We start from the raw sequence: 26,932 nt of genomic DNA, 5'->3' as shown, positions 1-26,932 counted from the left end.
ATGTGCATTACTTTGTATTTATCAACATTGAATTTCTTCTGCCATTTTGTTGCCCAGTCACCCAATTTTGTGAGATCCCTTTGCAACTCTTTACAGTCGGCTTTGGACTTAACTTTCCTGAGTAATTTTGTATTGTCTGGAAATTTTGCCACCTCACCGTTTAACCCTTTTTCCAGATCATTTATGAATACTTTGAACAGCACTAGTCCCAATACATATCCCTGGATGATACCACTGTTCACCTCCCTCATTCTGAAAGCTGACCATTAATTCCTACCTTTTGTTTCCTGTCTTTTAACAAGTTACTGATCCATGAGAGGACCTTCCCTCTTATCCCTTTATTATTAGATGAAGGTTTCTAACCATCAGAGAAGTGAAATTCTGGAACAGCCTTCCCAGGGGAGCAGTGGGGCAAAAAACCTAACTGGCTTCAAGCCTGATCTTTATGGAGGGGATGGCATGATGAGATTTCCTACAGCGGCATATGGCCCATCTGCAACTGCTATTAGCAAATATCATCAACATCCAGGGCTCTGAGTTACTACAGAAAATTCTTTCCCAAGTGTCTGGCTGGTCAGTCTCGTCCACATGCTCAGGATCTAACTGATCACCACATTTGGGGTCAGAAAGGAATTTCCACCTACGTGAGGTTGGCAGAGACCCTGGAGCTTTTTCACCTTCCTCTGAAGCATGTGGCACAGGTTACTTGGTTTGAACTAGAGTAAGTGATGGAGTCTCTGCAACTTGAAGTCTTTAAATCATGATTTGAGGACCTCAGTAACTCAGCCAGAGGTTATGGGTCTATTATGAGAGTGGGTGGGTGAGGTTCTGTGGCCTGTGATGTGCAGGAGGACAGACTAGATGATCATGATGGTCCTTTCTGATCTTAAAGTCTATGAGTGGTTCATTACTCTGTCAGCAACTCTTGTCAAGCCTGACAAACTCATTATATCTCTATAAAGGATGTTGAATGGAGTATCAAATGAAAGCTTATATCATACTGGTCTTTGTAAGCGTAGCAAAATATATGTATGGTTGATAGTTAAGAAGTTGTTTGTATGTACTGAAAATATATTTAAACCATGTAACTGGGCAGGGTTAATAAGCAAGTTTGTCCTAGAAAAAGGAATGTTAGTTTACTTACCTGTCTAGTTCTCTGATGTAAATGAAGCATTGCAAAAGCCAAAACACAATGGGCATTGTATTTGCATGTAATCAACAGGAAAACTAGGCTGATGAGGAGCTGTGAAATCAGGATGGGAAGACACTGGGGACTAAAACCACAAGGGAGTTACCTTCTCTCCAAGGCCAAAACAATGAGTTTTAAGAAAGTATGAACAGCAAGAGAAACATTTTGTTATCCATTTCACTGAGAAACACCCTTAGCGGAAGAGGTTCGTTCATGAAAAATCTGGATCATGGTTATGACTGAAAACCAGAAAACTCTTTAGAAGAGGTTTGAGTTGAGAAACTGCTTTAGATAACATTAACTTGCCAGAGTTACATTCTAGTCTTGTAGAAGCATGTTATCTTTTTGTTTTATTTGTAACCATTTCTGTTTCCATTATTCTTACGCAACAGCCACTTGACTCTGTGAATCTGTGTTAATAAATGTATTGTTGGTTTCATTATAAATTCTTCTCAGTGCTGTAGTGTTAAGTAGAGTGTGAATCCTCAGTTGAACCAAGCACACTGATGCGTGCACTGTCTCAGAGACAGTGAATTTGGTAATTTCTGGGAGTGTCCAGCGACAAGGGCTGGATATTACAGTGGAACACCTTTCAAGGGGGCTTGGGGATTGGCTTAACCTGTGAGGAAAAGTAATGGCTGGCAGAGAGCTCCTGTGGAGGTTTTTTGGGTTGCCAATAGACTGGAGTGACAGGGAGTTGACACCCAGTTTAGCACCTGCCAGTTTTTCTGTATGAGGCAGGGAGACTAGCAAGGTGATTCAAAGTCCTGAGTGCCCTTAGAAAGTATCACTTGGACGTTCTAAGATCAGGTGAGGCAGATAGCTTGCTGATGGAACCACCTCACTGTTATTCTCATGCTCCCTGCCTCTTCTCCCCTGCTGTTTGTCACACTGCCTTGTTGAGCCTTGTCTTGCATTAGATTTTAAGCTCTTTGGGCAAGGGCCATGCCATCTTATGTGCTTGTAGAAAACCTAGCACAATGGGATCCTGATCCTAATTGAGGTATTTGAGCTCTACTGCAATAAATGTAATAAATAACAAGAATAATAATGCAGGTTACCTTAGAAGAAGCATCTAGTACTATCTCATCTGTGTAAGACTAGAAAGGTTTTTGTGGTTGCTGTTTCTTAGATACCACAGTGATGAACACTGTACATAACCCTGAAAGAGAGAAAGAGATTAGTTTGTATTGTAAAGATTTGTATTTAATCCTATCTAGGGTCTCACCATTCAGGTATCATTTCTCTTTTAATTATATCTCAACGTACATCTTTTTGTTTTAACTTTCTAAGGACATAGTAAGGGTGCCTATCATGTGTGCTGATGTTTATGGGAGTGTTTGTTGAGTAGTTTTGCTAATTAGTCCTCAGATAACACAGTGGTTGGAATTATATAAAATGCCTAGAGAAAATTAAGTTAATTATGTACTAAATTTTTCTTCATTATTTCCTCTTAATAATTGTATTTGGAAGTTTATCATCTCTTTTCTGGGTCCTTGATGCCTGTAGATTTTTGTTCATCCTCTGTTTCTTAGTGAAGTAATTGGCATTACCTGAGTTGGAGAGCCACTAGTACTTGCTTTGCGTGCCATGAGCGGGGAAAGGAACATAGAGTCCATTTTCGGTTGGACTCATTAAAAGTCAGTCCAGGTATCTCAGCATTGCTGCTTTAAAACAACACAAGAGAGAGAAAAGCTATTTCTCTCCTCCTTCCCTACCGCCATTTTTTGTTTAATTATTTAAGTGCAAATTCTAACAACTGAGCTACTTGCTCAAGTTCTTTGTACTCAGAAGGTCAAATGTTATAAAGGAAACTTCAGTCTGTTTTACTGTCATATTTTTTATGTTTGCACTCACAGGAGTTGCCTGTGAGTCTGGTGATAGCAGGTTTGTATTTCACTATACCTGGCAGCATTTCTTCTTATCCTATAACTGATATGGTTCTAGATCTGACCAATTACTGGTGTACATGTTTGCTTTGCTGAAAATCCACAAATGGCCTGATTCAACTACAGCTGAACTCACTCAGAATCCTTCTGTTGACTTTAATGAGAATTGAATTAGACTCTAAAAAGAAGATTAAAGCCCACATTCATTTCCCCAAGCCCCCTTCTCTCTCACACACACACACAGCTTGTCAATGGGAAACCCCAGTCTTGACGAAGGAGAAAGAGGATGATATAATTTTGTTATAAATACAGTTTTCATAAGAATGGCCATACTAAGTCAGACCAATGGTCCATCTAGCCCATTATCTTGCCTTCTGACAGTGGTCAGTGCCAGATGCTTCAGAGGGAATTAACAGAACAGGGCAATTATCAGGTGATCCATCCCCAGTCATCCGATTCCAGATTCTGGCAGTCAGAGGCCTAGGGACACGTAGAGCATGGGGTTGCATCCCTGAGCATCTTGGCTAATAACAATTGATGAACTTATCCTCCATAAACTTATCTCATTCTTCTTTTAACTCAGTTATAGTTTTGGCCTTCACAACATCCCCTGGCAATGAGCTCCACAGGTTGACTGTGTACTGTGTGAAGAAGTAGTTCTTTGTTTGTTTGTTATTATTTTAAACCTGCTGCTCATTAATTTCATTGGGTGACCGCTGGTTCTTGTGTAATGGGAAAGAATGAATAACATTTCCTTATTCTCTTTCTCCACACCAGTCATGATTTAATAGACCTCTATCATATCCCCCCTTAATTGTCCCTTTTCCAAGCTGAAAAGTCCCAGTCTTTTTAATCTCTTCTCATATGGAATCTGTTCCGTACCCTTAATCATTTTTGTTGCCCTTCTCTGTTTCTTTTCCAATTCTATCTTTTTTGAGATGAGGCGAAAAGAACTGCATGCAGTATTCAAGGAATGGGCATACCATGGCTTTACATAGTGGCATTATGATATTTTCTGTCTTATTATCTAATGGTTTCTAACATTCTGTTAGCTTTTTTGACAGCTGCTGCACACTAAGCAGCTGTTTTCAGAGAACTATCCACAATGACTCCAAAATCTTTCTTGACTGTTAATAACTAATTTAGATCCCATCATTTTATATATATAGTTGGGATCATGGTTTCTAATGTGCATTACTTTGCATTTATCCACATTGAATTTCATCTGCCATTTTGTTGCCCAGTCACCTAGTTTTGTGAGATTCCTTTATAATTCTTCATAGTCTGCTTTGGAGTAAACTACCTTGAATGATTTTGTATTGTGTTGAAATTTTGCCACCTTGCTGTTTGCCCCTTTTTCCAGATAATTTATGAATATTGAACTGCACTGGTCCCAGAACAGACCCTGGGGGATGCCACTATTTATCTCTCTCCATTCTGAAAACTGACCATTTATTCCTTCCCTTTGTTTCCTGTCTTTTAACCAGTCCTTGATCCATGAGGGACCTTCCCATTTATCCCATGACTGCTTACTTTGTTTAAGAGCCTTTGATAAGCGACCTTTCAAAGGCTTTCTTAAAGTCCAAATACATTATATCCACTGAATCACCTTTGTCCACATGTTTGTTGATCCCCCTCAAAAAATTGTAATAGATTGGTGAGGCACATATCTTCATCTATGTGTCTGATAAATCTGTTCTTTACTATGGTTTCAACCAATTTGCCTGGTACTGAAGTTAGGCTTACCAGCCTTTAATTGACAGGATTGCCTCTGAAGCCTTTTTAAAAAGTGGTGTGACATTAACTATCCTCCAGTCATCTGGTATAGAAGCTGATTTAAGCAGTAGGTTGTTCTTGGTAGTTCTTCAATTTCATATCTGAGGTCTCTCAGAACTTTTGGGTAATGCCATCTAGTCCTTATCACTTATTACTGTTTAATTTATCAGTTTGTTCCAAAATCTCCTCTACTGACACCTCAGTCTGGGACAGTTCTTCAGCTTTGTCACCTAAAAAGAATGGCTCAAGTGGGGGAATTCTCCTCACATCCTCTGCAGTGAAGACAGATGCCAGAAATTCATTTAACTTCTCTTCAATGGCCTTGTCTTTCTTGAGTGCTCCTTTAGCACATCGATTGCCTAGTGGACACAACGATTGTTTGGCGTGCTTCCTGCTTCTGATGTACTTAGAATCTTTTTGCTGATAGTTTTAGTGTTTTGATAGTTGCTCTTCAAATTCTTCTTTGACCTACCTAATTATACTTTTACACTTAACTTGCCAGAGTTTATGCTCCTTTATATTTTCCTCAGCAGGAGCTGACTTCCAGTTTTTAAAGGATTCCTTTTTGCCTCTAACCACTTCTTTTATTTTGTTGTTTAGCCATGCTGGCACTTTTTTGGTCCACTTACTAATTTGAGGAATACATTTAATTTGAGCTTCTATTATGTTGTTTTTAAAAAGTTTCCATGCAACTTGATGGCATATCACTTTTGTGACTGTACCTTTTTATTTCCGTTTAACTAGCTTCCTCACTTGTTCCCCTTTCTAAAGTTAAATGCTAGTGTGGTAGGCTTCTTTGGTATTCCCCCTCCCCCAAGTGGTTTCGCTATATTCACTTATTGGACAAGATCCTGTGCTCCACTTAGGACTTAATCAAGAATTGCCTCTCCCCTTGTGGGTTTCATAACTAGCTGCTCCAAGCAGCAGACATTTATGGTGGTCTTAGAAACTTTATATCTTCATTCGGTTCTGAGGTGACATGTACCTGGTCAATATGAGGATAGTTGAAATCCCCTGTTATTATGGGGGGATTTCTCCTTAGCTACAAGGAATATTGAAATTTTAAAGTTAAATATGGGGTGGGAGAGATAGCTCGGTGGTTTGAACATTGGCCTCCTAAACCCAGGGTTGGGAGTTCAGTCCTTCAGGGAGCCATTTAGGGGCCTGGGGACTGGTCTTGCTTTGTGCATGGAGTTGGACTAGATGATCTCCTGAGGTCCCTTCTAACCCTGATATTCGATGATTCATTACAGCTCTTAAAAATTGCCATGGTGACTGTAACCTAGGCACTGGAGTAAATGAATATTGACCTCTGCCATGTGACAGCATTATAAACCTTTTGCATTACACCCAGGTCAGACGACTGGAGCCAGGAAATATAGGATCAGTCTTTCTTACTAGCCCTCTAGCCGTGCCACATCTTTATTACAGTGACCTACGCATAAGAAATCCCAATTTGCTCCTGTGAGGTAACATTATTAGTTGATCTTATATGATCTGTGTGAACCCTTTTAATATTATTGCTCCTCCTTCCAACACCAATGTCCCGTTCTGACACCAGTGTCACTCGCTGGCAAGCAGTAGATGCTGGTTGGTCTTCCAGTGATGAATGCATCAGTTATGTGGAGACTGGATATAGTCTAAGTTTTATTTTATGCACATATACTGGTCCTAGAATGGATCAGGTCCCAAATAACATGCAGGCAAATCGCCTTATTTCAGGAATTTCAGCCCAACACCAGTGCCTGGATCCCAGGGAGTGACTCTACTCAGAGACCAAACAAAGCAGACAGCAGACTGTCCTGCTGCTCTCTCAGCTACCTCTCCACTGGAATGGCCTCTTCTAAAACCTTACGTAACAAAAGCTAACAACTCGATGGCATGTCGTCCCAAGACATTGGATCACATCCTAAGAGAAAGAACTTGGGGACTACGGTAATAAAGCCACCTAATTACACCTTCCATCACGAACATGGAAAAGCATTATCTTGCTAGGCCTGATCCATAATCTATTGAAGTTAGTGAAAGTCTTTCCACCAAATTCAATAGGCTTTGGATCAGGCTTTCTTTGAGTTTAAGCACTATCCAAAATAGTTTGAGTAAGGATTAGTTTGAATTTCATTCATCATGAGCCTATGGCCAATTTAAAATGCACCTTTTTTTAAAAAAATGATTTTGTTTCACTGTTTCTAACTGTACATGATTAATTCATTTCAGGATGGTCAGAATTATTTCTGTGATAAAACAAGGTGTAATGTGTAAAACAAAAACTCAATAGAAATCATTTTTATTAAACCCTCTTGAGTATATACAATTTGTTCTGTTCATGCCAACCACAATATTGCACCCCTGAGAGAACAGTATGCTAAAGAATTTGTTATCTGAACTCACCAAGATCTACAGTCTTCATCTGGCATTCTTTTTTCTTCTAAATAATAAACATTTAGGTCATCACATTACATCTAATGAGAAGAGCAAAATCAAACAAAACATAGGCACAGCAATTACAAAGATCTTTATAATATTTCTGTAATACAAACATAATACATAAGCACCATCCAGCTATAACGGAAGATGGAGATGTAGAGACAAATTATCTACTGTTGCAAATAGGCATAACTTGTCCTATGTCACTGGAGCTGCAGTCATCCTACACCAGCAGAGAATTTGGCCTGGAACCTTTTAAGCAAAAGTCCCAACCATTTTATGTACTTTGTGATACATAATTGCATATTATCCACAGTATCTTTTAGGTTTATAAGAAAAGGCAGGTACCAAATGTAGGGTAGAAGAGCCAAAACGATATCTTAAATTGATGACAACAATAGAAATAATCATGACAGCTAAGATTTTCCAGAGTGACTAATGATTTTGGGAAGCTCAGGTTTTGGAACCCAATTTGAGCCTTCTCTAAATGGGCCCAAATTTCAGAGAGCAGGTGCTCAGCACTTTCTGAAACTCAAGCTCCTTAAGGTGTCTCAAGTCAGATATGCAAATTCCCAACAGTTACTTTTTAAAATCTTGGCTGATGGTTCCACAGGAGGCTTTATTCAGGAATGATCTGTAAGGTGAAAGATACGTATAATATGTGTAGTAAATGGACTGTAGATGTTTTTCCTTTAAAGATTATTCTTGAAAAAGACAGTTAGCCATCATTGCTCACCTCGTTTTCTGTTTCCAGAATACTTTTAAATAACCTCATTGTTTCATTGACAGCCCATCAGCTGACACAGCATCCATTTTTATTTCCAGACAGAAAGGAGAGACTGTGAGGTGAGCAAAAAAAAAGGGCGGGGCAGCAGTAACTGATAACACTTGTTTAGGAGAAAAGGCTAGAAGATATAAGCCAATTGAAACACATGGAACACTAAGATTCGAACATCCTCCATATACCCCCTTCCCTGCCTGTGTCTCATTGTCTGTTAGTCTATAAGGTGCCACAGGATTCTCTGCTGCTTTTACAGATCCAGACTAACACGGCTACCCCTCTGATACAATGCAATCATCATAATTTTGACTTATATATATGTATGATTTGTTTATTTATATAGCAGTAGCCCAGAAAAGGGAATGGAAAATCCAGTGCACTGATTAGCTGCCTCCCAGTAAGGCTTATGGGAAGGTGCCTGGGCCTTATAAAGCAGGGTTTCTCAAACAGGGGTCACTGCTTGTGTCGGGAAAGCCCTTGGCGGGCTGGGCCAGGGTGTTTACCTGCCCCATCCGCCGGTCCAACCGACCGTGGCTCCCACTGGCCGCGGATCGCAGCTCCAGGCCAATGGGAGCTGCTGGAAGGGGCGCGGGCTGAAGGACTTACTGGCCGCCGCTTCCAGCAGCTCCCATTGGCCTGGAGCAGGGATCCGCAGCCGGTGGGAGCCGCGATCGGACGGACCTGCGGACGGGGCAGGTAAACACATTGGCCCAGCCCGCCAGGGGCTTTCCCTGCACAAGTGGCGACCCCTGTTTCAGAAACCCTGTTATAAAGGGAGACATATCACCAAGAAAAGGGGATTGTTTCTGAATCCTCCAGGCATAAAAGTAAAGACACTGGGGGGAGTGGGAGAGGGGGAAGGAGGGAGGAAGTGGATGAGCCTGGTAAGAGGCATCCAGAAGCCAGGGCTAGAGAAGAAGCTTGTCTCCAGGGAAAGATCCCTGAGAATGGGTGAAATGGAAGAATGGTAAGGAAAAGGCAAGAGAGGGCTTTAGAACAAGATGAATCCTCCTGTTTGGAGGAGTGATCGGGTGGCACTGTATCAATAAAGAAGCCCAGGTTGGGCATAGGCACAGAGAATCCTCATATAATGGAAGCCCTAACTTGGGAAACCAGAGGCAAGAAGGGTGCTAGAGAGCTGCTCTTGGCCAGAAAGAGAGCACCACAGGGCAGGCATGCCCTTCTACACCTGGCCTCTGTGGTGGGAGATAATGCCCCCTCTCATCAAGGAGGGGAGATATCTGAGCAGCGAGACACACTTGTCTTGCTGTGGCTTGCTGTCAGAGGGCGCCCCCAGCAGGGGCTCAATCACAGATGAGGGCTCTAGTGTATTAGCTACTGACCAAAAGAGTTAAGGAAAGACAAATCCCCGTTCCCAAGAGCTCCGAACCTAGGACTTGATCAGATGCAACAGGTGGCTAAACAGACAAAGCGGGGGTGAGGCAAAAAGACTAGACTTTTTCAAAATATTGCAACTGCTTCCAGTCCCAACTAAAACCCAGGTATGCAGAGACAAGCACAAATTAGAAAAAGTGAACTGAACTTTCTAGAACATAAAAAAGAGACTCTGTTTCCATCTGAGTTTTGGGGGAGGATGCAGGTTCTTTCAGCCTCTCCAAGAAGTTGTTATGATAGTCAGCCATCAGGCATCGATCAGCCCCTAGTGTCTCCTGTAGTGGAGGCTGGGAATAGGGCATCAATTTTAAGGATGGGATGAAAATCAAGGGCCAGGTATTCAGGTGGTGTAAATTGGCAGTGCTGCATTGACACTGAGGGAGTTACACTGATTTACACCCACTCAGGGCCTGGAATCCAGTACACACTTTTGCTGTACACCAATTGACTGATCGTAAAGGTATTCAGAATCCCTCTGATGTGGTGGAGTGGTTTAAAAAACCACAGTGGGTACAGTTGTTTTGTCTTTTCTGCCAAATGCCATGATGGGCTGCCTTTGAATTCTAAGTCACCAAGCAGACTTAGACTCCTTTCATTTTAAAGAGATGTAGCTATGTCTGGGAGTTTCTCTAAGTTTGTGATTCCTGCTGCAGCTGAAGCTGGCTCAGACGGCAAAACAACCATCCCCCAAGGGCTATATCGCCTGAGAGGTTGTTCAGTACTGCTGCACAGACCTCCTGGACGTTGATCACAGGTGCAGACTGCTCCCAGACACTCTAGAAATGCTAGTGTTTCTAAAATATCTCTGTAACCAACACACCATCCAACTCTTGTTCGATGCTTGGTCTTCTGACTTCTTTCTGTAGTAGAGCAGCTGGCAGGGGGTTAAAAGCAGCTCTGGAGAGGGCTGCAGCTGGGAAAAGGAGTGACAGCACCTGAGTGAGTAGCTGACCACAGGTGTGGCCAGCTCAGTCAGGGCCCAGCTGGCTCTGATAAGAGGGCTGTGGGCCAGAAGTGGGAGAAGTCTTACTCTATTCCTGGAGTGGGATAGGGCTAGCAGCCTGGGAGCCAAGTGCCTGAGGTGGAGCAGTGCTGGGGAAGGGCAAAGGGAGCTGGGGAGCTTATGGTGTTTAGATGTTGCTTGTAATTATTAGAACTGGGAGCACTGACTGTTGGGAGTCTGAAAGGACAGGAAACTGGAAGGAGGGGAGAGGCGTTGAGAAGGCAGAGTGAGAGTTACAGAGGGTGCAGCAGCAGCTTGGTAAAGAGGTTTCCACTTTAAAAATAAAGTCCTATGGAAGTTTGTTAGTACCTTGCCTGGTTAATGCAACACAGATGCAGTCTTTATACAACCAAGAGAGGTACCAGTAAGACTGAAGAAGCTATCTACAGACTTCCTGGATATGCAGAATACAAGAGATGAGCAGGCAAACACTGTGTAGCCTGTTGAGGATAGAATAGGCATGATTCATCCTTGGTGTAATTCCACTGAAGTCCTGACAACATGCATAATAATGAAGAGGTGTGATCACATATTGAATATATTGGTGAAAGAGCTACAGTATGCTGGGTATGACATTCACCCAAGACTGAGGCTGATAGATGGGACAATACCACTGCTAATGCCCCACGGTAGTTAGGCCTCAAGTCTGCAGTTGCAACACTAAGTACAAAGTCATTAAGTAAAGCCTGGCCATGTCTTCAAATGAACAAACTATGTTTAAAAACATCTTTACTTCTCGTTGGTAAACACCATGTCTACTAATATATATTGAGAAAATTAGTGTTTTCATGCAATGTTTTATGGTACATTACCTAAACTCAATGAGAAACTCACACTCTGTTTCATTGCTAGAAGTGGATCACAATGTTTCACCACCAACTATGGGTGTCTCAGCAATAATTTGACAGGCAATAAAAAGAGAATAAGCTCTTTGGTGCAGTTTTTATAGTCTATTCTCTACAGTCTCACTCACTGAAGTGGAAAAAATGAAGACGTACAGCTTAACCAGTATGTTCATATGCATCTAACCAGATATTTTTCTTTAAAGATTAATTGAATTACACATATAAATAAAAATACTTTAGTTGCAGTGTTACCAATCAGAAGGGCCTTTTGAAATACCTCTGAAGTTACTAATGGATCAATTCTGCATTTTTAATGAATTTTTTTATTGAAAAATCAGTAAACTATCAATCATGAGAGAAAAAAACAAGTGCTGTAGTTTCTTCTTTTGTGTGCAGTTTAATGATACATGGCCTGAAGCTCTAAGCTCAGTGTTTCTCAAACTGAGGTCACTGCTTGTGTAGGGAAAGCCCCTCGCGGATCAGGCCAGTTTGTTTACCTGCCCTGTCCACAGGTCTGGCCAATCGCGCTCCCACTGGCCGCGGTTTGCTGCTCCAGGCCAATGGGAGCTGCTGGAAGTGGCGCAGGCTGAGGGACTTACTGGCCGCCGCTTCCAGCAGCCCCCATTGGCCTGCAGCAGCGAACTGCAGCCAGTGGGAGCCGCGATTGGCCCAACCTGTTGATGGGGCAGGTAAACAAACCATCCTGGCCTGCCAGGGGCTTTCCCTACACAAGTGGCGACCCCAGTTTGGGAAATACTGTCTTAGCTAAATCAGCTAAATTAACTATGTTAACTGTCAAATATGTAACCGTAAGAGCTTAATTTCAAAGTAAACATCAGAATCTCAATATTATGCACGTGGCAGAAAAGCAAGGTGGTTTGGATGGACTCCTCTATGGCTCCGAGACTTAATAAGCATGTGCCTAATGTTCAATGGGACCACTCATATGCTTAATGTTAGGCATATTCTTTTCTAACTGAGGCTCAGGTGTGGTGTGCGTTTATGTCCTATAATTGCATACAAATAAAGTGTTAAGATTGCACAGTTAAGTACTCAAAAGTCAGGAAACAGCAAAGTAAAGGCAACAAGGCTAATCTTAACTCTGTCCCCTGTGCATATGCATTATGACACAGTCCTTAATTACATGATCACATACTACGTCGCAAAGGATATAATGTAATATCAAACAATTTTTCTACAACTCTTCGAAGGGATGGCATGAAGAGGAAGAATTTATAGCCAGTGGGACATATCTGGAAACCTTTACAATGGGCAGGTGGCACAAAGCTGCAGATGGAAATCATCAGCAGAGAATTCTCCTAGCATAGGGAATTCCTTGCTGCTGCATCTGAGCTTTATTGAGCTCAGTGACTTGCCTCTGCCCTGCTCCCCCTGGGCACAAGGGGACATAGTAGGAGGTGTGGAGAGGATGTCATGCTAAGCTTCACTTATATTGCCAGGCGACTGCATAACTTAGAGCTAAATGGGAACTCTTATGCAATAGACAATTTTCCCCAATAACTATGAATTCATGGCTCAACAAAAAGCTTTACTTATAAGTCACTGACCAAATTCTGCATTGACTTCCACTGCTTGCAACACCATTTACGTCAGCAGGGCTTCACCACTGTTAAATCAGAGCAGAATTTGGCCCTGAACTTATAAATGTTGATGCCAAATTGTCTAAACTCCACTGATGCAAAGGCACATTTCTTATCTTTCCGAATGTCATCATACTTGTCCAAGCAACATGTCTTTTCCTCTAAATTACATGAAATATGGGAGCAAGAATATATATGTCCCATGCTGCCAACAATCTGAACTGAACTCCTCCAGAGATTCTCTCAGAGTCACACAATATTCTTGACTGCTGATACCTGCTGTGTAACATTTACAGTCTTATGTAAGGATGCAGATTGAGTAACTCCCTTATCTTTAGCACTACAGCTCATGGCTATCCTTCCCCAGAGTTGGAGTATATTTTGCCCCTCACCTGGCTTTCATTTCAGCCAATGACAAAACTGGGGATTGTAAACTAGGGGAATTTGGGCTAAGGGGAACTGCCATTTGGGTCAGTCTATAGCTCTAGAAAATCTGTTTACCACAGTGCTGATGTGCTGCACAGCTTAAAATGAAGAAGATAGACAAATGTAGTAAAACACCATTTTTGGGCTTCAATTTAGGATTGCATTGAAGTATATGCTTAAATTAGGCACTTGCCAAAGTCCCACTGAGGTCAGTGGGATTAAGCACATGCATAAAGATAAGCAAGTCCTTAAAGCTATGTGTGTAAGTGCTGTCTTAAATAGGGATGGACTTCAACACATGCTTAAGTGCTTTCCTGAATGGGGAACCTTGATTTGTTGCTGAGGTAAATTGTCAGTTTTGTTGCTTATCTTGGGTTTGCCCAGCAGATCTGAGAAATTTTTTGCCTCCGGTGAGGAGGTTTGTTCTACAATTAGCAATGCATATTAATTAATATACTTTCCTCAAATGTCATTCTATATTTGTTTCTTCCAAAAGTGACCTTTTATTGAACTTTTCAGGAGGCAATTTGAGAAGCTATGAGAAAAGAAAATTATATCTTGCAAGTTATTTGAACTAGAGCCCAAAATCTTTAAAACAGCTTTAAAACACAGCAGTATCTGTTAGCAGATAAGCCTTTTTCCTTTCCCTGAACTGTTCTTTTAAGGAGGGTGAGGGTGAGGAAGATGTGTCTTAGAAAAGAAGCCTAATTGTGCTTCTTGAGAATATCATAAATGATAAGAAGGATTTTAATAAATAATATATGATTAGCATGGCGTGCTAAATGAAAACATAAAACGCATCCTTGGCTATTGATAGTTCTACTGAAGGTTAGTAAATTAAGACGAGCACACATGAAATGAACACTCAGATGCTGATATGCATATGAGAGAACTGTAAATGAACACTTTGAAATGTAGCTCAGATTCTCAGACACTGTTCACATTAGAGAGACAAGTACTTTGAAAGGATCAGCAGAGTGCAAAGGAACAGACAGGAACCAAAACAACACACGGGAGGTAAGCTTCCTTAAAGGGAAGTTCCATCTGAGCCATTCATCTTGCAGAGGCTCTAAAAAAAGAGGATGGCCTGATCGTGGGAGTTAGCAGTAAGTACTGCAAAGCCACATGGGAGACAGCAGTTTAGAAGACGATATTGAAACTGACTGTAAAATACCTAGTAGGCTAATTATGGGCATATTATGAAAATAATTCTGATACTAATCCACCCTGGTCAGATTTGTCAAAAATACTGCATAGGAGGGTAGAAATATTGTTGGAAACCAAACACAAATTCAGATTATGAAACCTTGTTTAATTGGAGAGGGGGAGAGGGATGGGGATAATTAACCTAAGTATTCCAGCCGTGATTTAGAAGCTAAAATAAAAGAATATTATACTATATATTTTTAAACCAAATCAGTAAAACTACACCACAAAGCAGTGCTTTTAAAGTCAAAACTGTCATGTGCAGCACATAGAGCCTACCGTACAAACTTGCTCAGAGTACAAACTTTCGATGCAAGATTTTAATGGTATGTATGAGCCAAGCAACATAGATTACGCGTAAGACTTGTGCAAGAAGCAAAGTGAGTTGGATTGCTCCAGGAACAAAGCAGGAGCCATATTTTGACTAATGATACTTTGCGCAGATATTATGCTCCTGAGGGAAATAATCTGCTGCTGATATATCCCAGGCTACTTCCCCTAATGTGCTGGTTCACTGCCCTAGCTGGTGCACGGAGGAGGTGGAGCCAAAGCTCCTCATACTTCCCAGCTCTTCTTGCTCACTCACTGCACTGGACAGAGACAGAGACAGACAGCTCTGTAGACGCCCTGTCACAGCCAGCTGCGTTACCAGCAGCCCACACTGGACAAGTCTTGTCTTGTCACTAGTAAATAAAATGAGCACTAAGATTATTTGAAAATTGAAAACAGACCTCCAAAAGGAGCATTTAATGTTGGTAGTTAAATACTGGCAAGTTACTGTGACAGAGGGTCTGTCCCACTATCTCTGATTCATAGTTCATACCAATGGAAACAGAGTTGGTCTTGTACTGAGGAAAATGCTTCTGCCTGTGAAAGGGCAAGATATAAACAGGTTGTTGCAGACATCACCAGCAAAAAGACTACCCCATAACCTTTAAGAGGAGGTACTGAAGGCAAGAGAGTTCCTACAACCAGCTCCCATCCCCCTCCAATCCCCATTCCTTCCAGTCTCAGTCATAGGGCCTGGGCAAAGATGTCCTATCCTCGTGATCTGTATTGCCATCAGACAGCTGCAGAAGGGAAGAATACTGTGGGAGACCGTATCAAAAGCTTTCCTGAAGTCAAGGAATAACACGTCCACTGCTTTCCCATCATCCACAGACCCAGTTATCTCCTCATAGAAGGCAATTAGGTTAGTCAGGCATGACTTGCCCTTGGTGAATCCATGCTGACTGTTCCTGATCACTTTCCTCTCCTCTAAGTGCTTCAGAATTGATTCCTTGAGGACCTGCTCCATGATTTTTCCAGCACCAACAGTCAGTCATGTGATAAAACCCCCTGCTTCAGTCAGACAGTGTGGGAGTTGGAGCAGGATTAATGGTGGATTGAAGAGAGAGCAGTTTGAAGGATTTTTGAGCAGAAGAACGATTTTGAAGAAGACTCCAAAAGGAAGTTTGGAGGGTGTCTCGGTGGGCTGATCTGAATACAAAAAAACCACTAGGTAGAGGGCACTTGGCTTATGTAGCAAGGAGGTCAGAAGCACCCTTCATCAAGCTGAAGGCAAGAGAGGAAGTTAGCCAGGGAAGGAACCGCTAGTCAAGTGGTTCTACCACCAAAACCTCAGGGCCCCTGAAGTTGGACCTGGAGAGAGGGTGAGTAGCCCAGTAGTCCTCCTTCTCTCACATCCCCTCCTCACCGGAAAGACAATAGTGGGAAGTTAAGAATATAACATATACCTGAAATCAGGTCAAGAGGCAAAGCAATGGATGCCCTGACCTGACCTTCCAAATGAAAAGAGAGCCGTGAGACACGCTATACAGTAACCGGCAAATTTGCCACAGTAGGATAATGAGTAAATGTCACCTAGCCTCTGTTTGGTTCCGAGGATGGAGCTGGATGGCTAGAGAGAAGAGTCACTGATCATTGCCGTATTTGGGTCACCTCCCTCATGGGGACACCTGGCTAGGCCTACTGTTGATAGACAGATACTGGTCTAGGATGGACTCTTTGGTACTGACCAAGGTACGGCCATTCTTATTGTTTATATCTGTTCTCTAACGTAGAACGTTTACTTCTTAGAACCCACAAGAATAACAGACTATGGACTCAGAAAGCAGATTTTGGACTCCCTCAGGGAACTGATGGGCAGGATCCCCTGGGAGAATAACATGAGGGGGAAAAGGAGCCAGGACAGCTGACTGTATTTAAAGACATCCTGTATTGAGATTGCAGGAAACATCTCGATGTTAGAAAGAATAGTAAATATATGCAGGCGACTGCTTGGCTTAACAGTGAAATCCTTGCTTGATCTTAAACGCAAAAAAGAAGCTTACAAGAAAGTGAAGAATTGGAGTTGCAAGCTGAGCAGAGATGTTAAGAGAACAAGAAAGGGATTCTTCAGGTATGGTTCGCAACAAAGAAGAAAGTCAAGGAAAGTTATGGGCCCTTACTGAATGAGGGAGGAACCTAGTGACAGAGGATGGTGATCAAAGCTAATTACTCAATGATTTTTTGCCTCTGTCTTCACAACATGACAGCTCTCAAGACTGCTGCACTGGCAGCACAGTATGGGGAGAAGGGACAAGTCTTAATGTGAGAAAGAAGTGGTTTTTTTTCGGGGGGGGACCTTTAAATTCAGAAAAACTGGAAAAACGAGCACAAGTCGCATGGGCCGGATGGCGCTGCATCTGAGGGGTGCTAAAGGAGTTGGCGGAAGTGATTGCAGAGCCACTTGGCCTTATCTTCTTGAAAACTCATGGCGATCGTGGGGAGTCCTGGATGATACGGAAAAAGGCTACTTATGCCCATCTTTAAAAAAGGAAGAAAGGAGGATCCGGGAAGTACAGGCAGTCAGCCTCACCTCAACCCTGGAAAAATCAATGGAGCATGAGTCTAATTGGCTTCAGGTGCTCTAGTTAATCTATAGCAAACCTTCCTCCCCTTGCAGGGAATAAGGCTCCCTGCTAACACTCTCCTGCTGCCCTCTGGCCATGCTGTATCACATTACCCATCCTGGCTAATAGCCATTTATAGACTTAACCACCATGAATTTATCCAGTTCTCTTTTAAACACTCTTACATGAAGCATGGTTGTTTTCTCAATGAGCTGGTCTCTGATCATCTCATCTGCCATATTCCCAAAGTCACAAGTTATAATCAGACTCCTCAGGGATGCAATATACTGCATTATTGTCTCCCCTGGTTTCTGCTCACACTGGTGAAATCTGTAGCGATTAGCTACTACATTCAGTTTTGGCACAAAAGAGTTCTTTAATGCAGTGAGTGCAGTCTCATATTTATCATCTGCAAGTGGAAAAGTGGAAAATATACGCTGCCCTTCTGCTCTAAGGCAGTGGATTAGCAGAGCACGCTTTCTTACTTCAGAAATCTCTGTAGCACTGATTGCAAGCAGATAAGTCTCAAACATATGGAACCAGGCAGTAAAAGCAATTGGAGGCTTACCTGGACTTTGCAGAAAGGGTGCGGGTGGGTTCAGAGGCAGAAGATCCATCCTCATTGCTAAAATGTTGTATCAACCAGGCAAGATACTAACAAACTCCAACAGGACTTTATTTTTAAAGTGGAAACCTCTTTACCAAGCTGCTGCTGCACCCTCTGTAACTCTCACTCTTCGTCCTCAACTCCTCCCCCCTCCTTTCTGTTTCCTGTCCTTTCAGACTCCCAACAGCCAGTTCTCCCAGTTCTAATAATCACAAGCAACATCTAAACACCACAATCTGACATTAGCGCCATCTTCACCAGCCTGCATTGACTTTAACTATGTTATTGAAGATGATCTTGGGTCTGTTAGCAGTGTGTTTTTAAGCCGTTATGCAAATAAGAGTGAGTTTTCTTTAGTTTTATCTGGTCTGCATAAAAAGAGTCACAAGATCTAGTACTGTCAGCCTTTAATGACACTATCATTCAAACATTTTATTATCTTAATATCTAACAGTGTATTCAACAGGAGGCTCTTTGTCTCTTGTTCTTTTCCTTAAGATGTCTGTCTCTCAGTGTTAATTGTGATCAGTAAAGGAGAAAATGCCATTTTTTGAATAACACAAAAGTTGATCTAAATACATAATATTAAAATTAGTGTGTCATTTTTTTTAGTTTCTTATATTTCCTGGTGTAGTATTCTCTTCCCTTCCCCTGTCTTCCTTTCTGTATAGGTTCTTATAGTGCCCTTATCACTGTAGGATCTCAGCACCTTCCACTGTTGTCTATTAAGCACTGTGACAACATCTGATATCTGAGGTTTGTTTCCTCTCTCCTCATCTCCAAGGGGAAGAACTCCAAGGGGAGAAGTGTTTTGTTTTTAATACACACCCTGCTGTGTGTTTGCCGTCATTGGTATTTCGTATATTTCATGAAGAAAGCTGGCAATTTGCTATATCCCCATTAAGCTTTGAATCTAAGTCCTGGTAGACTAGGGTTGCCAACTTTGGTTGGACAAATTCCTGGAGATTTTATTACATGACATAATCTTTAAAATTAATCTTTAATTCCTGAAGACTCCAGGACAATCCTGGAGGGTTGGAAAACCTATGGCAGACAAGCAACTTATTTAATGTTGTATCTAAAGAAGTAATTTGGCTCCCTGGGATCTGGCAAATATCACCTCATATTTACATTTGTTTATTCATTTCTCGAAAGTTTGACTGTTCCTGCTGCCATCATTTCAGCTTCGTATTAAAGCTATGAGAATGAGTCAGGCCTTTTATCTTACACTTATAACTAGCTAGTAATGTAGAAATGAGCAGAGATCAGTCAAGGTCTGTAGCTGGTAGCCCCTTCATGTGCTCTAACACCTGGTAAAATTATTCAGTAATTCAACAACCACATTTAAAAGTAGTAGTTCAAAGGCCATGTGAATTGTAGAATGAGGCGTTCAAAACTGAAGTGCACTTCAGCAGCAACAGTGTCAGAGTTTAGAGAACCATTTCCTGTGAGATGAAGGGCCCGGAGAGTGATGTATCAGTCAGGAGGGTTTTCTACTTCATATACTTGTTCTTCCAATCTCTGGCAAGGCCAATAGGTAAAGACTAATTGAAATTCATTTACAAGGGGTGGAAGGAGCACAGCTTTCTATATGTAAATTTTTCCACTGGTGACATTTTATGTGGTTATATAATGTTAAAGTGTGTTTTATCGCTAGAGAAAAAAATTCAGCAAGTAAACATAAGCTTCAGAGAGCAAGAAAGAAGGAGAAGACTCTAATACATTAACTGTATTTGAAACTAAACAGAAGGTCACAAAGCCTAGTTGCTATGGATCAGAAAGCCCATATTGTACAAGTTAGACAAAGCTATTTTTTAGCAAGTTATATTTGTTCATACTAGGTGAAATTCACCCTGTGTGGAGGACTACCAAAAAGCCTATGCTCCACTACATGGACTCAAGTTGTGCATAGGCCTCATGCTGGGCCTCCACGCAGAAGTATATTCCCTATACCCAGTATGTGCCTGCCTAGTCCTGCAGCCATCACTCATGTGAGCAGTCCTATCGATTTCAGTGGGACTAATGTGTGTGAGGGATATGGATTTGGGCTTCAGGAGACAACAGCTATTCCATACCTGCCAGTTGCCAAATTCACTTCTCCTCCTCCCTACAGCTAGTTCCTCACCAGGGGGTTATCTCAAACTAATTTGATATTTTTTTAAATGAGATTCTAAGTTTGGTTGATAAAGGTAATATTGTTGATGTCATAGACTTAGACTTCTGTAAGACATTTGACTTGATACCACCTGACATTTTGATTGGAAAAAAAACTAGAAAGGTGAAAAATTAACATAACACTCATTAAATGATGGCTAATTGATAGGTCTCCATACGTACTTGTAAATGAAGAATCTTCATTGATCAGGTGGATTTCAAGTGGAGTCCCGCAGGGATCGATTCTTGGCATATATAAATAAATATATAGCGTATATTTTTGTCAATTATCTGCAAGAAAACAAAATCATCTCTGATAAAAATTTACAGATGACACAAAAATTGGGGGAGGGGTAAATAATGAATAGGGCTAAATCTAAATGCATACATATGAAAACAAAGAATGTAGTCCATACTTACACGATAGGGGACTCTGGGAAGCAGGGACTCTGAAAAACATTTGGGGGCAGAGGATGGATAATCAGCTGAAGATGAGCTCCCAGTGCGATGCTGTGGCCAAAACATCTAATGCATAAAGTCACCACCAGGGTTTCAGCAGTCATGCCTAGTGGTCAGAGCTGGAGTCAAGCCAAGGATGAGGGCTAGAGTCTGAGACCAGGGATCAGGAACAGGTCAGGACAGCAGTGCTCAGGAGTCAGGCAAGAAGACACAATCCAATGTAGCAACCAGCCAGGAATTCACCCAGTTTTATAGGCAAATTCCTGTGCCTCTCTCAGGGTTTAAATAGGAAATCTGACCAATCAGAGGTCCTGGTGTTCCTCCACTCAGGGCCCAAGATAAGCCTCTCTGATGTAACTTCGGGTTTCATGGTTTCTCCACTCATCTGAGTAGTAAGATGCTGCTTATGAGCAATGAGGTGCTAGTTGACTGTGGACACACATTGAAATCTGTGGGGTCATGACACATAAACAAGAATCTTGAGTAGCAGTAGAGAGGTTATTTTATTTGGCACTAGTGCAACCACTGCTGAAATACTGTGTCCAGTTCTGGTGTCCACAATTCAGGAAGGACATTGATAAATTGAAGAGGGTTCAGACAAGAGCCATGAGAATGATTAAAGGTTTAGAAAACATGCCTTAAAGAGGGAGACTCAAGGACCTGTTGTAATAATTTGGGCCTACAAATTTACCAAATTGTGAGTCCAACTGTAAAAAGTGATTGTATGTTCGTAAGATCTCACAATAACCTACAACAACAAATGCTGATGGGAAAAGGTAAGAAAGAGAGACAGACTGAATTAGTCCAAACAAAAAGGCCTAGTGATATAACTCAAGGACTGTGTTAAGATCATGCTTGGTAATTGAAATGGGGTTTATCAGCCCCACATGGATACAGCAGGGGTTAACCCAGTGTTTCTCAAACTGGGGTTGCTGCTTGTGCAGGGAAAGCCCCTGGCAGGCTGGGCTGGTTTGTTTACCTGCCCCATCCACAGGTCTGGCCGATCGCGGCTCCCATTGGCAGCGGTTCGCTGCTCCAGGCCAATGGAAGCTGCTGGAAGTGGCATGGGCCAAGGGACTTACTGACCGCCACTTCCAGCAGCTCCCATTGGCCTACAGCTGCGAACTGCGGCCAGTGGGAGCCGCGATTGGCTGGACCTGCAGATGGGGCAGGTAAGCAAACTGGCTCAGCCCGCCAGGGGCTTTCCCTACACAAGCGGCAACCCCAGTTTGAGAAACACTGGGTTAACCCTTCTCTCTTAGCAGAGGAGTCCACTCACCCCTGGTATAAAAGCCAGCAGAGCAACTCAGTCTGGGCTGACCACCAGCAGGGAAGGAGGTGCATCGCTAGTTCCTGAGGCAGGACCGCCTGCACTCTAAGACACACTCCAAGACCCAGAGGCCAGACAGTCAGAGCACACCTCAGCCCACCCCACCCACAGGGGGAAATTGTGACTGGTGTTACAAGTGTGGCCAAGAAGGGCACTTCCAGAGAGAGTGCCCTTACATAGACTGCAATTACGGGCAGGTTTGGGTGGCTGGTCACAGTGCCTGGAAGAGGGAGCCAGGTAAGATCTTGGTTCCTGTTTTGATGGACGGGACACCAATAACATCCCTGGTGGATTCAGGATGCAGCCAAACAATCATCTATGCCAGCCGGCTCAAGACCACCGGCCTGGCTGGAGCACCCATATGGCTGCAATGCATTCATGGGTACATGAAACCATATCCAACCATCTGGGTGCGACTCGAGCCTGCCCATGAGGAAGAACTCAGCCTAGTTGGGGTGGCCCTGAAGCTAGCTTACCTGGTGGTCCTGTGATGGTGACTGGCAGGGTTTCTCTGGTCTCCTTCGGGAGTGGAGCACACAACCATCGGGAGCTAGGAAGGCACATCTCATGAGGAGGGGGTTGCTAGGCCTTCCAAGGCCAGATGACCACACCAAAGGACCCTCAGGGAAACCCCGAGACATCAGAGGCAGGCTGCCCCCTGGCTGAATCCCTGACAAGGGAAGGGCAAGGATGGCTGGACGTTAATGGGGACTTCTTAGAAGAGCAAAGGGGAAACCCAATCCTTAGCCAGACCTGGAAGCAGGCAGTGGGCCCCACCTGGAAGGAGGATAAACCTCAGCGCATTCCCCAAGGACCCCGGTTTGAGATCCACAGTAACCTTCTCTACTGGTTGTTCCAGGATCTGCAGGAGAAGGAAGAGCTGTGCCAACTGCTGGTCCCACGGTGGTTCCGCTGAGGCTTGCTCCACCTGGCCCTCTTGGTACCTGGGGCCAGGCACCTGGGGAGGGGGAAAATGCTGCAACAGGTGGCCCAAAGATTCTTTTTGCCTGGTATACACCAAAAAGTGTGGGACTACAGCGCCTCTTGCCCCAAGTGTCAGAAGGCTTGCCACACTCCTCTTCACTATGCAAGAGATTCCATAGTCCTCCACCAGGTTTTCCTCATTCAGACTCCTCTATGGAAGCCAGGGGAATGCTAGATCTCCTGAGAGAGACGTGGGAAGAACAGGAAAGCCAGGTCAGGGGATCTATCCAGTACATACTACGGTTGCGGAAACGGCTCCAGGAGCTGGGTACCAGGGCTCAGGAGAATCTGTTACAGGCCCAATGTGCTCAAGAGAACCAGTACAACAGCGGAACAAAGATGAGGACCTTTGAGCCCGGAGACCAGGTCTTGTTGTTACCCTCTTCAGAGTCTAAGCTGCTGGCCAAGTGGCAGAGCCCTTTCGAGGTGACCAGATGGGTAGGGCCCATCGACTATGAGATACGGCTGCCAGGGCAGTGGAGAGATGCACAGGTCCCATGTGAACCTCCTCAAGGCCTGTGTAGCAGGGTGGTCCCCTGCTCCTGCCCTTAAGGGCTTAAAACAGCCCAGAAGAGGGCTGTGGCTGGGGCAAGAAGCCTGGGCTGATTGGGGAAAGTAGGCTTAGCTGTAGCCATGCCCCAATCAGGCCCAGCTGGCCCCTTTAAGAGGCTGTGAGCCAGAAGCCCAAAACAGTCTCTCTCTAGCTATAGAGGGAGATGGGCCTGGCTGCAGTAAGCTGGACATAAGGTACCTGAGTGAAGCAGGGCTGGGGAAAGGCAGAGGAGCTGGGGAGTTCTAGCCTGGAAAGCCCCCGTCTGCGGCCTAGTTTTGGGCTAATAAGTACTGGGGGTTGCAGAGGGCAGCCCAGGGGTAGGCCAAGGCAGCAGGTCCAAATCCAACCTTGCCAGTGATGAGTAGGCTGATACTGCAGTCTGCCCCAGGGCACAGGGCTAGACAATGACTGGCAGTAGCCATATACTGAGGCAAGGTGGGGATAGAGGGTGGGGGTTCCCCAGGATGGGGAGACCCTGAGAGAAAGGGGTTACTGCCAGGGGGCAGCACCCCATGTAAAAGGGCACCGGGTCCAGGGAGGGACACAGGGACCAGAGGATAGGTGGATCACTGGCCTGCAGAGGGCGCTCCAGAGCTGAATCGAGCTAATTCCCAGGAGTCACCAGCAGGAGGTGCCGCAGAGGTGAGTCTGCTCATCTACAGCCTGGAAGGAATGGGAGGGCCTGATGATCGTCTCACAGCCCCCGGAGCCCGAGTTGGGGCTGCTGGCCAATGAACCCACTGAGCCAGGGCCACGGACAATCAGCAAGGAGCTTGATCCCAAAAAGCAGGAACAGGTATGGTGGCTAGTATCTGTCTTCTCCACTGTCTTGTCGGCCCAGCCAGGGAAAACAAATGTGACAAGCCATCATATCACTACCATCCCCATCCAGAAGGTGAGAGATAACCACTGCCTGCTCCCTAAGAATATGTGGGGGGTTGTGCAGAAGTAACTAGAGATAATGCTAGCCCTGGGAGTGGTTGAGAAGTCCAGAACTGAGTGGTGGAGCCCCATAGTACTGGTCCCCAAGCCTGATGGAGTGGTCAGGTTCTGCATTGACTTCAGAAAAGTGAATGCCATCTCCCGGTTTGATGCATACCCCAGGCCCTGGGTAGATGAACGGCTCGAGCAGCTGGGTGACACAGAATTTATCTCCACCTTAGACCTAACCAAGGGATATTGGCAGATCCCTTTGACACTAGCCTCCCAGGAGAAAAATGGCCTTTCCTACACCATCTGGCCTCTACCAATTTACCATGATGCCTTTTGGTTTGCATGGGGCTGCAGCCACCTTCCAGCGGCTCATGAACCAGATATTGAATCCCCATAATTCATATGCTGCTGGATACATTAACGATATTGTCAGCTATAGTGCTGGCTGGGAGGAACATCTCCAGCACCTTGCCTGTGCTGCAAGCCCTGGGAGACGTGCTGCACTGCGAACATGGCCAAGTGTCATTTGGGCCAGCGAGAGGTGACTTACCTGGGCTACACCATGGGTAGGGGGAAATTACGCCCCTTAGTGGACAAGGTGCAGGCCTTACAGGACTACCCCACCCCCACGACAAAGCAGCAAGTATGGCAATTCTCAGGGCTGGCAGGGTATTACTGCAGTTTGTACCCAACTTTGCCACGCTCACTGCCCCACTGACTGACTTGACGAAGAGCTCCCAGACACAGAAAGTCCAGTGGTCAAAGGACTGTGAGGCTGCCTTCCAGGCCCTATGAGAGCAGCTGACCCAGAAGCCAGTATTGGCCCAGCCTGACTTCACAAAACCATTCACCCTCCAGACGAACGCTTGGGAGGTAGGGTTGGGAGTAGTGCTGTCGCAAGAGTTAGAGGGGGAGGGGCACCACATCCTGTACCTCAGCCACAAGCTGTTCCCCCAGGAGATCCACTACTCCACAATAGAATGGAAGGCTCTTGCCTTTAAATGGGTGGTTGACACCTGAAGTTACTACCTTGTGTGGAACCCCTTTTCTTTGGTAACTGACCACACACCCCTCCGATGGATTAACAGTATGATGGAAACTAAGGCACGAATCATGCGTGGGTACCCGTCACTCCAGCCTTACTCCTTCCATGTGCTGCACTGGCCAGGGAAGAACCATGAGAACATGGACTTCTTCTCTTGGGCAGGAGGAGGAGAAGGGGAAGGGGCACCGCCCTCGGATGCCATCTTAAGGGTGAGGGTGTGTGACAGGGAGTTTCAGCCCCACACAGGTAGACAGAGGTTAACCCTTCTCTCTTATCTGAGGAAGCCACACACCTCCAGGCTCTGTTGGGCATGCTCCAGTTGGAAGCAGGGTATAAAAGCCAGCAGAGCAGCTCATTTTGGGCTGAACACCGGCAGGGAAGGAGGTGCATCACTAACTCCTGAGGGAGGACCACCTGCACTCCAAGACAAGGAGGCCAGCCACTTGGAGACAGACCCCAACATACCAGCTAGGACGGCACAGAAAGTGGAGAGACTGAAGAATCCCAGAGACTTGGGTAGGAAGTAACCCAGGGAGGTTTTGAGGGGAGATGGTCACAGAACTGGAGCAAGGTTTGGCATGTTTCGGTTGGAGCCCCGCTGATCTGATGGCAGGCAACCCTGCCACCGATAGGGCCCTGGGTTGGGACCCAGTGGAGAGGGTGAGCCTGGGTCCCCCATCCCAGCCACCACCCACCACAGGGTGGTGACCTCACTCACCAGTACTATGGACTCTGGCTGCTGGGCCACACTGCCCTGCGAGTGAGGGCTATACCATTGACTCTGGCCATTGGGCTGCACTGCCTGGAGAACAAGGGCTACATTACAGATTCTGGCCCCTGGGTCGCACTGCCCCAACAGCAGTTGGCCACTAGGCCAGACTGCCCTGATAACAGGGGCAGTATCATTCACTCCTGGAAACGGCTGACATGTCTCTGCATACCCTGGGGGGGGAGCAGGGGTCTCTGCACACTGCCCCCGCCCGAAGTGCCAAATCCACATCTCCCATTGGCCAGGAACTGAAGCCAATCGGAGCTGCGGGAGCAGTCCTTGCAGGCAGAGGCAGCAGACAGAGCCCTCTGCCCTATCCCCAGGGGATACAGGGACATGCCAGTCATTTCCAGGAGTGGCACGGGACCAGGGCAGGAAGGGAGCCTGCCTTTGCCCCTCTGCGCCACCAGCCAGGAGGTGCCTGAGATAAGTTCTGCCCAGCTGGAGCCTGTACCCCTCACCGCCTCCTGCTACCCAAACCCCTGCCTCAGCCTTGAGGCCCCCCCGACACCCAAGCTCCCCCCCAGAGCCTGCACCCCACACCTCCTCCTGCACCCCAACCCCCTTCCCCAGCCCTGAGCACCCTCCTGCACCTAAACTCCCTTCCAGAGCCCTCACCCCATCCTGTACCCAACCCCATGCCCCAGACTAGCCTGGAGCCCCCTC

This window comes from Chelonoidis abingdonii, chromosome 1, assembly GCF_003597395.2.
Source record: "Chelonoidis abingdonii isolate Lonesome George chromosome 1, CheloAbing_2.0, whole genome shotgun sequence".
Classification (NCBI taxonomy): domain Eukaryota; kingdom Metazoa; phylum Chordata; order Testudines; family Testudinidae; genus Chelonoidis; species Chelonoidis abingdonii.
The sequence above is the reverse complement of the archived record's forward strand: the minus strand, read 5'-3'. Positions refer to the sequence as shown.